At 40.0% G+C, this 11740-nt stretch overlaps 1 long non-coding RNA gene across 1 annotated transcript; it reads left to right on the top strand.

The window, feature by feature from the left end:
• The first annotated feature begins 229 nt into the window (after positions 1-229).
• LOC137320478 (uncharacterized) lies at positions 230-8818 on the top strand. The gene is made up of 3 exons (XR_010962543.1): positions 230-658; positions 757-1001; positions 5932-8818. It is a non-coding gene; the product is annotated as an uncharacterized lncRNA (long non-coding RNA).
• The last annotated feature ends 2922 nt before the right edge of the window (positions 8819-11740 follow it).

The raw sequence follows: 11740 nt of genomic DNA, 5'->3' as shown, positions 1-11740 counted from the left end.
AAGAAATGCCTGACTAAATTAACTTTCTAATACACCTAAACCATAAAGCTGACCATATTAATGTAGAAATACTGAACAGTTACTTGACCATAAAAGAAGCAAAGCATGATGGATAAGTTGACCATGTTAGCTGACCAGCTGAATATAATGGGAAACTTAATGTGTTCACGTTCCCAGCAAAGACACACAGAAGAGCTATTGTCTGCTTATGAGATAACTGTCCAACTAACAGAAATTAATGACCATATAGCCTTGAGACTAGGAACAGTTTCTACTGATAAGGAGTAGTGTTGCTAAGGCAACGTATTTTCCCAGACCCTGTTGAGGGGCCACGAGACAAACATGAGAGAATAGAGGGTGGGTTCCCTATTTTTGATTGACTAACCACTTGAACCAATGAGAGTGTACATGTACGCCCATATTCAATGATAGACAGACAATTACTGAATTAACTGTATAAAAGTTAACTTCTTTCTTTGTTCGAGGAAGACGTAGCCTCAACCATTGTTTGAGGTACACTTCCCTTGTATACAAGCTTCTTTTAATAAATTCTTACTTGTCTGAAAATAAGTGTTTGGAGTTAATGCATTGTGTATAATAGGTAATTAAGTTTTCGACAGTTTCTTGGAGGTTCCACCGAGATCGCTTGTGATCCCCGGTAAGTACGGAAACAAGTTGTCTGTACGAACCCAGACACTCTGCGATTGATAAGTGAATGCATTAACTGACGTGACTAATTCTTCTGTTTGCCTTTAGGAATTGGAAGGCGATCATAGGAAATGTGTTTCGTATAGACAAGGAAAGAAAAAGGGGACAGAAAAAAAAGAGACGCGCAACAGATTACTCGATATTATCAGCTGCGGTGTTGTAGTAACGGGCTGAGAGAGAGCAATAACGGAGTAGATCTGTGATACCGGTGAGACTGGAGTGAAGTTGAGGTCGATGTAAGGATCAACAGACTGTCAGCTGCTAGTGGAGAAGGCGCCAGGAAAACAGAAAAGGTAATCAGTTTACAGACTTGTTTAAAAAAAAATTCTTAGCATAAAGTTGTAATTTGGACAAGCGCAGATTAGATGTTGCGTAATTCGGAAAAGTGTGAAATTACAAGTCTGTAGTGGCGACAAAGGCAGACTGGTGTGGATGTCGCGGATTTGGAAAAGTGTGAAATTCTGGTTTACCTGAATTAAGTGTTTAGGTAGAAACACTGGAAGTGTTCCCCCTTCTCAAAAGGAGAAGCACTTTAAAAAAAATCTTGCGTAAGTCAGCTGATTCAACTAAGTGCAGACGTTTCTCTCACGCACCTAGCCTGGGCTGGTTATTGGGGCCAGGACCCTGGAGTGGGTGTGGAGAACACATGACGTCTTGTCCAATCAGCTGAATTATCAAGTATAGAATTGTGATAGTTAAGATAGGTCTTGATTGTTGTGTAATTACAGTGTGGAGGATTGTATAAACTATAAGCCATGGGCGCCAACGCTAGCTGCTTACATGTAGAGAAACTTTGGGAAAGAAACAACTGACGAGTTGATAGTTTGATCCAAATGGACCAGAACTAAGAAATATCCCTTTCCCGAAGACGATACATTTAATATGGATAGAATTAAGTGATTAGAAAAAAAATGTTTAAAAGACAGAGACCCGAAAAAGAAAGGTTCTTTTGATTCAGTGTACTGTCTCTTTAAAAAGCCTGTCCTGATTGTGAGTGTTTCCTGTCGGTGTTGTGGGCCACGCCCCCTTCTTACTGCGTCTTACGTGTTTTCTTCTTTTGTGTAATGTATCTGTTTTGTCTTGTGTTTAATTCTGATATTGCTGAATTAAAATTGGAGTTACTTAGGTTAAGTGACCTATTAAATTCTGGTTCTTATAAAATGTGAGCATGTTAAATTCCAGACATGGGATCTTCAAAAAAAAAATTGGCATTTTGAATTTTATCTTGTGATTGGCTGTGGTTTAAAAAAAAATGAGGTTTAAAAGTATGTTAAAAAAGGAGTGAATTGGACAGCAAGTTGTGGAGCTTGCGGAGCGGTGTGAGGGTTGGGGGGAGCCTGGACAGGAGTTGGTCGCAGCAGTCTGGAGGTGCTGGACTGGCTGTGGGCTGAAGTGTACGATGGGAGATGTTGTTTCCCGGTATGAATTTTTTTTTTTTAAAAAGAATTTATGTGAAAATTACATTGACGTATGCTGAGAACGCTGCGTGAATCTGATATCTGGCTCCGCCGTTTTGTTAAAAAAAAGTTAACCCCTTCCAAGGACACTGACATCTGTTTTCAATTCACCAAGACAAAATGAGGTTTAATTGTAAAAGAAAAGATAAAGTGCAGATTTAAAGAATTACAAGTTACAGTTGCAGGATGATCTCTAGTTATAAATTAAACTGATCTTCGAAGCATTTTGTGCTATTGTGATTGATTAAACACAATGATTAAAATAAATCTCAAAAATACTGTGCAAAATATATAGTGTAAAGCAATCCATAAATGTGAGAAAAAAAAATCAGTCAAACCTGTGTGAAGAGAAATTTTGAAGGTGGAAGGTGGAAACTTAATCTCAGAGGGAGAAGTATCAAATTACTGCTATCACGAGAGAGCCAGTTTATATTAACCCCTTCCATCCCAAGAAGCCAGACTGTCATGCCAAGAGCAGTTCAAACAGATAGAAATGACCCAGTCGGTTGAGAACTGTCTGAGGCTTGCCCAGAACACAGGTGAACATGAGGTAACAATTGGTATAGGTTATATATTATTAAAGATCTGTGACCCAAATACTCGGAAATGCCAACGGCTACAATTGACTGAGATATAAGTTTCCACACAGACAATGCTACAGTGAGAAAAAAAATTGATAAGAAAGGAATGTAAAACAAATCGTATGAAGGGAAAGCATAGGTTGGACAATTGGAAGTCCATTACTTGAGCTATGTACTGACACAGGGTACTAAACGCCTATCAGTTTTACCCCACCACAGTATGATAAGGAAGTTCAACAAGTTCTGGGGCTATTCAATTTTATTTGAAACTATTCACGAATAGTAGCTCCAATACAAGATCTGACCAAAGAGGGGAGACCTTCCCTGACAAATTATATAACTCGCATTGAGAATGCTAAGAAAACTCAACAATTATATCAACACCTCCTAACTCAAGTGTTAAAACAAAGCACGACATGGAATGGAGGTGGACATTGTAAAAGAGATAGACAAATCATAGAATCATAGAAGTTACAACATGGAAACAGGCCCTTCGGCCCAACATGTCCATGTCGCCCAGTTTATACCACTAAGCTAGTCCCAATTGCCTGCACTTGGCCCATATCCCTCTATACCCATCTTACCCATGTAACTGTCCAAATGCTTTTTAAAAGACAAAATTCTACCCGCCTCTACTACTGCCTCTGGCAGCTCGTTCCAGACACTCACCACCCTTTGAGTGAAAAAATTGCCCCTCTGGACCCTTTTGTATCTTTCCCCTCTCACCTTAAATCTATGTCCCCTCGTTATAGACTCCCCTACCTTTGGGAAAAGATTTTGACTATCGACCTTATCTATGCCCCTCATTATTTTATAGACTTGTATAAGATCACCCCTTAACCTCCTACTCTCCAGGGAAAAAAGTCCCAGTCTATCTAACCTCTCCCTATAAGTCAAACCATCAAGTCCCGGTAGCATCCTAGTAAATCTTTTCTGCACTCTTTCTAGTTTAATAATTGTAAACAATTTTACAACACCAAGTTATAGTCCAGCAATTTTATTTTAAATTCACAAGCTTTCGGAGGCTTCCTCCTTCGTCAGGTTAGCTTGTGAATTTAAAATAAAATTGCTGGACTATAACTTGGTGTTGTAAAATTGTTTACAATTGTCAACCCCAGTCCATCACCGGCATCTCCACATCAGTTTAATAATATCCTTTCTATAATAGGGTGACCAGAACTGTACACAGTATTCCAAGTGGAGACGTAAAGATCTGTGATAAATGACATAGCAACTGCCTTTAATACGGGTGCCTCAGTTGTTAACACCATTGATTTGGACATCTTGAAACACAGAGATTAGGACTTGGAGTTGGAAATTCCAGTCTGCAGTCCTACGTACATCTGTATGTGGGAGAGACAGTGTTTATTTCAGACAGGTTGCGAGGTCCAGAGAGAGAGAGAGAGAGTGACTAGACAATTTCTCTCTCCTGTTCTGTTTTCTGGATTTGTTTCGGGTAAAAGGATTACTCCTTTGGACAAAATAAATAATAAATGATGATTTGACAAATTAACCCCTTGGGCTCTCAAGAAGAGCCGCAATGGATGGTCTGTGTTTCTTTTAAAACAGGTGACCCTGGTTTTTGGGACCATGAGTGTTGATGGTGCAGGATTACCAAGAGTAGTTCTTTGACATAAAATGGCTTTACAAAGTTACGGTGCAACCTTTGCTGGAGAAATTTGGTGCAGGAAACGATCCTGTGGTGTTAAAAATTTAAGACTTTAGCTGCAGACATCAGCAGATACCAAATGTCACAGCGTGGTGATATCAACCTGATTCTCTTCTTTTGAAAACATTTTTGATTTGTTTTGTTTTAACCCATTTATTGTCTTCCGAGACAGAGTGCTCGAGGTGGGAAGATATGGGAGTTACATCCAAAAGTAATTACGAGCACTTCATCTCTACTATAAAACCACAAAGCCTGGACATAATTTGTTTCTGAAATTGGAATTGATAAGAAAAATTTATATGAGTTGCTATTCAAGCACTCGAGAAAGAAAAAATTTACTTGTAATTTAAGGGGATAATCAAATTATATTTTAAAATAAAAGAAGTCCAGTCTAAATGGTTCCTATTGAATGCTGTATATCAAGGAAGAATTCTTTTCGAGAGGGAAGAAAATTTTACATTGACAAGTCCTGTCAGTCCAACAATACTGCTCTCAAGTTGGGATAATTGTGAAATGATAGAAGGGACTTGGGCACAATGTAATGGGATATTTTGGGAAATGAAAAGCGGTTCAAGAAGAAATTACATAAAATAAACAAATTTTGGGATATTGGAGCTGACTGTAAATATTGTATCGGACAGTAACATTGATTTGGCAACATTAGATCAAAAGGTCAGAGATTTAGGGTCTCGCATTAAAGATATATCTAAAAATAAATGAAAATACAGATAAGGAATTGTCTGAGGATCAAAATGCTGACCATACATTTGCAAAGGATAGCTACAGTGCTAGAAACACATGCCCAAACCATTAATAAATTAATAAAAGAGGAATATAACGTATCTTAGCAGGCGGCTGCTAATGACATCTGCAGTACATATGGTGACTGGATTGTGGAACAGACACAAGAGAACCTAGCCCAGATACAGGCAGGGGAAGTACCCTTATGAATAACGAATCAACAAACTGAGGGTGAACCTGACCTGTGGGCATGATGGAGGTGGTACCTCCAAGCGGCTGTTAGCAAACAAGAACATCACCCCTTGCCAATTCAGGGCAATGGTGCGGGTGTACCCCACTCAAGTGGAGTGTAAACCTGACGGAGGAGGGCTCCTAGGGTTGGTACTAGTAATACTGGTAATGGCACCCGAAACCCAGGGACGAGAGGTGTAACAAGTACAGAATATTGGGGTAGTGAAGGACGGAATGCACATATCCCATCACAATATGTTACCATATGCTAAAAAAAAATTAAAGGGAATTTGGCTGGAACAAAATTAAAGGGATGTGTTACTAGACATGCTGTCACTGTATGTCCACATAGTGTTGGACACAGCCCAGAAGCACAGGGTGGGTTTAACAATACCGGTACCAATCGGGATATTAACTGTACCATGGAGGCCCTAGAGGCGGATCTAAAACCCACTCAAGTGGCATATGCCGGAGAGGGCGAATACTGTGTTACAACTAATTTAAAAACGTTTAAATATGCCAATCTAACTTGTGATATTTTAAGTCCAGAGTTCTGCTCCATTCCTGAAGTCCCGGTTCGGATTGGACCCAAGGAACTGGTAGAGATACACCGGCATAACCTCACCACCTTACAAGTTTCTGAGGATGTCAAAAAAAGGACTTAAAAGAATATCAGGACACTTTTGGGTATCTGACACCCCTGTTGCCTAAATACTTGAAAGCATTGCGAATGAAGATACGCCTCTCCCAGAAGGTTTATTATAACCTACAACAGGACAATAAAAACATTAAGCATGACATTGACCAAATTAAAGTCACCACTTGGTGAGATGACCTCTGGAATTTGGGACTGAATATACAAATCCATCCTTGGATTAGATTAATTTCACATGTATTAGTCATAGTGCAGTTTGTTGCAATATGATTCTTGATTTTCATTGCATGTAATAAATGTAAGCAGAGGATGAAGGGTTTGGCAAAGATAGTAAAACAGAGTCTGGGTGAGAATGTCTCCATTGTCTCTGTAATTTCAACTAAGAAAACATCTTAATGGTACCGGGAGTAGCACCCGCTGGGGTAAGGTGCATGTAAAAGGGAAGACAATCATAGTTTGATAGGATTATCAGATGCTCTGCCTCTCTTCCACCCGGACTGGTGGCCAACACGAAGGGAACCTGGTTAAGATGAGGTACAGCATCTAAGAGGATATTGTAGGGATAAAATTTGGATTAAGGGATATAAAGGGGTGGGTCCCAATCTCGAGTTCAAAGGTCAGGCGTAGTAGTTAATTAATTAACCCATAAATCCCCATACAAGGACCCCGGCGATGGCGTACCAGAAAAAAAAAACTGACTGATTAATTAAACTGTTATAAGAGACTGTTGCAGCATGGCATGTCCTAAACTTTTAAATCAAATGAGAATAATTGGCTCGGCATGCCTGATCGTGTGGGTGGAAACTGGCATAAAACCTGCTACAACCCCTGCTGCAAGCAGACTCAATCGTGTTTCAAGGGAACTGCATGTCAATACTTTTTTATACATGTCATATATGTATGCAAAGCATCAAGGTATCTCTAGTTGCTGGGTGTGCTCACATATCCTAGTTCAATCCAAGGGAGGCATTCCACTCAGACCAGTCCCCCTAACTTCCCAAGAAATAGCGGAGTGGGTAATAAATCAAATTGAAATTAATGGGAACAGAATGCGAGATAGTGGATGGATGAGTGCGAGAACAAATAAGACAATGTTTGTGAAAAAGCAATGGAAGGAGTACACAATCACAACAAAATGTGAAACCAGATTTCGGGTGTGGTACCAACCTAATTACGATCAGACCCATAAACCTCCTTTTCTAATCCTTACAAATACACCAAGAACTAATGGAGCAATATGTTTAAGTAAGAATTCAGTAGGGGGTGATGTAATGGGATGGAGTAATTGCACTCAATATATAAATATGACAGAAACCAGCATCAGTAGTACCATCAGATGGAAGCCTTGCACAGGTGGCCAAATTTATAGAATAAACATAAAGAATTCCCCAGCAATTACTGCGTATAATGAAACCTACATTATTTGTGGCCACAAGGCATACCCATGGTTGCCTCAAAAATGGACAGGATCATGTTACTTGGGATATGTGATCCCATATGTCCGACACTCATCATCCCTGCCTGAATATCCTGCTGGGCAACGAGTAAAGAGGGTAATTACTGAGGCTGACTGATTCTGGGCCATTGCTTTCCCTAGGTGGGGAGTGAGCATGGCCACCAGAGAAATTATTAAATTAGCCAATATCTGGGAAATAGTTGCTAATGATACGGCAGAAGCCTTAAAGGAAATAAGTGCAGAAATGATAGCCATTCGTACGGTCACCTTACAAAACCGTATGGCCCTTGATTACCTATTGGCAGAGAAAGGAGGAACATGCGCACTAATTGGATCTGAATGTTGTACCTACATACCTGATAGTTCAAAGAATATTACTGATTTGGCCGATCACATCCAAAGGGAAGTTGAGAAATTCAAGCAGCCCCCTTCATTCACTCTTTGGGGCTGGGCAACAGGATGGCTGGGTTCTATTGGGACTTCTCTAGTTCAGGGACTAGTCATATTTGTTGTTATAATTCTTATAGCCTATTGCTTTGTCAAATGCTGCTGTGTTATGATGTCCAATCTGGGTACACATATAGCGCCCACAAATTTGATGGTGCAAGTAGGGGTGACACAGGATGAGGTGACACAGGAGGAGTTTGAACGTTTGGGTGGAATAATGCTCTATTAGAGTATTGTCCTTTTATATATATGTATATATGTATATATATATATAGGACAAAAGGGGGAATGTGGAAAACCATAAAGAAATGCCTGACTAAATTAACTTTCTAATACACCTAAACCATAAAGCTGACCATATTAATGTAGAAATACTGAACAGTTACTTGACCATAAAAGAAGCAAAGCATGATGGATAAGTTGACCATGTTAGCTGATCAGCTGAATATAATGGGAAGCTTAATGTGTTCACGTTCCCAGCAAAGACACACAGAAGAGCTATTGTCTGCTTATGAGATAACTGTCTAACTAACAGAAATTAATGACCATATAGCCTTGAGACTAGGAACAGTTTCTACTGATAAGGAGTAGTGTTGCTAAGGCAACGTATTTTCCCAGACCCTGTTGAGGGGCCACGAGACAAACATGAGAGAATAGAGGGTGGGTTCCCTATTTTTGATTGACTAACCACTTGAACCAATGAGAGTGTACATGTACGCCCATATTCAATGATAGACAGACAATTATTGAATTAACTGTATAAAAGTTAACTCCTTTCTTTGTTCGAGGAAGACGTAGCCTCAACCATTGTTTGAGGTACACTTCCCTTGTATACAAGCTTCTTTTAATAAATTCTTACTTGTCTGAAAATAAGTGTTTGGAGTTAATGCATTGTGTATAATAGGTAATTAAGTTTTCGACACACTTTCACCACATGAACTGCAGCGGTTCAATAAGACGTCCCACCCTCATCTTCTCAAGGGCAACTAGGGATGGGCAATAAATGCTGTCTTTGCCAGCGACACCCACATCCCGAGAATGAATTTGTAAGGAAAGAGTTAGTCAGAGTCTCCTGAAATCTGCTAATGTTATAATGCTATTGATTTCTCTTTATATTGTAGTAAAAGTAACCTTTAGCCTTTGCCTGCTAAGCAGGGAAGTTTAAGTCAATTTAAGGTACTGGGCGATTGAGCCAGGATTGACCTTAAAGTAATGGTCAATTTAATCACTTCAGTAAATCTAATTAAAAGACATGCCAGTGCATACTGATTCATATATTTCAGAGAAATTTAATCAGTTTATAACAAGTGCAGGAATAAGTTAGTTCTGTACCGGTAAAACATCTGGGTATATATCATACTTTTTAATTAGGATTTATGTAGAAGCTGGAGATTAACTGGCATGAAATAGTACTGAATTAAAGACAGATTTATAATTAAAAGTTTCACTTGGTGGAATTGCTATTCCATGTAACAAGAATGAAACTGTTAATGATAACAATGTAGGGGAGTTGTTCCAGTCTACGAATAAAAGAGCTTGTTAATGATACTACTAATAATAATACTTAATAAATGTGATACCTGATAGTCAATGTATAAGTAATTTATTGATTTGAGGAGTCAATTATAAATAAGAACCCCTCCTCTAACAAAATTTTTTAAAACTTTAACCTGAGGACCCATCTGTTCAGGTGGTCATAAATGATCCCATAGCACAATTCCAAGAAGAGTTCTCCAATATGTATCCCTCAACCAACACCACAAAAGAACATGGGAGACCTTGCTGTGAATATTGGCTGCTATCTTTACCAACGTATGAACAGTGACTAGGCTTCAAAAAGTAATTTACCAGTTGTGAGTTGTTTCAGGACCTCCTGGGGATCTGAAAGGCGCTTTATAATTGCAAATCTGTTTGCGTGTAAATTTAATAAATAATAAAAATTTCCAGTGCATCACCCTCACTTTAATAACTCCCACTCCCACTCTCAATCACAATCCCAATTCTCAATCTCACCCCCAATTCACAATCCTACTCCCAATTCTCAATCCCAAACCCAATTCTCTATCACGCTCCTAATCCCACTTTCCGTGACTGGAGAGCATATTGGACACGGGTGGCAGTATTATTATTTGATACATTTCCTGTTCTTTATGATTTAGTTTTCTATTACTTGTGCTCCTCTTCAAAGGGGGCACTTTTGTTAGGTTTTTTGTTTGATGACACTGGGATAATGCAGTGACTCTTTATAGATTCTATTAAAAAAAAGCACTCCTAATCTTACTCCCAATTCTCACTCCTAATCTTACTCCCAATTCTCACGAATCCCACTCCCAATTCTCACTCCTAATCCCACTTCCAATTCTCACTAATCCCACTCCCAATGCTCACTCCTAATCCCGCTCCCAATTCTCACTAATCCCACTCCTAATCCCACTCCCAATTCTCACTAATCCCACTCCCAATGCTCACTCCTAATCTCACTCCCAATTCTCACTAATCCCACTCCTAATCCCACTCCCAATTCTCACTAATCCCACTCCCAATGCTCACTCCTAATCCCACTCCCAATTCTCACTAATCCCACTCCTAATCCCACTCCCAATTCTCACTAATCCCACTCCCAATGCTCACTCCCAATTCTCACTAATCCCACTCCTAATCCCACTCCCAATTCTCACTAATCCCACTCCCAATTCTCACTAATCCCACTCCCAATGCTCACTCCCAATTCTCACTAATCCCATTCCTAATCCCACTCCCAATTCTCACTAATCCCATTCCCAATCCCACTCCCAATTCTCACTAATCCCACTCCCAATTCTCACTAATCTCACTCCCAATGCTCACTAATCCCACTCCCAATTCTCACTAATCCCACTCCCAATTCTCACTAATCCCATTCCTAATCCCACCCCCAATTCTCACTAATCCCACTCCCAATTCTCACTAATCCCATTCCTAATCCCACTCCCAATTCTCACTAATCCCACTCCCAATTCTCACTAATCCCATTCCTAATCCCACTCCCAATTCTCACGAATCCCACTCCCAATTCTCACTAATCCCACTCCCAATGCTCACTAATCGCACTCCCAATTCTCACTAATCCCATTCCTAATCCCACCCCCAATTCTCACTAATCCCACTCCCAATTCTCACTAATCCCATTCCTAATCCCACTCCCAATTCTCACTAATTCCACTCCCAATTCTCACTAATCCCATTACTAATCCCACTCCCAATTCTCACTAATCCCACTCCCAATTCTCACTAATCCCACTCCCAATGCTCACTCCTAATCTCACTCTCAATTCTCACTAATCCCACTCCCAATTCTCACTAATCCCACTCCCAATTCTCACTAATCCCACTCCCAATTCTCACTAATCCCATTCCTAATCCCACCCCCAATTCTCACTAATCCCACTCCCAATTCTCACTAATCCCACTCCCAATTCTCACTAATCCCATTCCTAATCCCACTCCCAATTCTCACTAATCTCACTTCCAATTCTCACTAATCCCATTCCTAATCCCACTCCCAATTCTCACTAATCTCACTTCCAATTCTCACTAATCCCACTCCCAATTCTCACTAATCCCAGTCCCAATTCTCACTAATCCCACTCCCAATGGTCACTCCTAATCCCACCCCCAATTCTCACTAATCCCATTCCTAATCCCACTCCCAATTCTCACTAATCCCACTCCCAATTCTCACTAATCCCATTCCTAATCCCACTCCCAATTCTCACTAATCCCACTCCCAATTCTCACTAATCCCACTCCCAATGC

The sequence above is a fragment of the Heptranchias perlo genome, chromosome 4 (genome assembly GCF_035084215.1).
Source record: "Heptranchias perlo isolate sHepPer1 chromosome 4, sHepPer1.hap1, whole genome shotgun sequence".
Taxonomy (NCBI): Eukaryota; Metazoa; Chordata; class Chondrichthyes; order Hexanchiformes; family Hexanchidae; genus Heptranchias; species Heptranchias perlo.
This window is presented reverse-complemented; position numbering and strand designations above follow the sequence as displayed.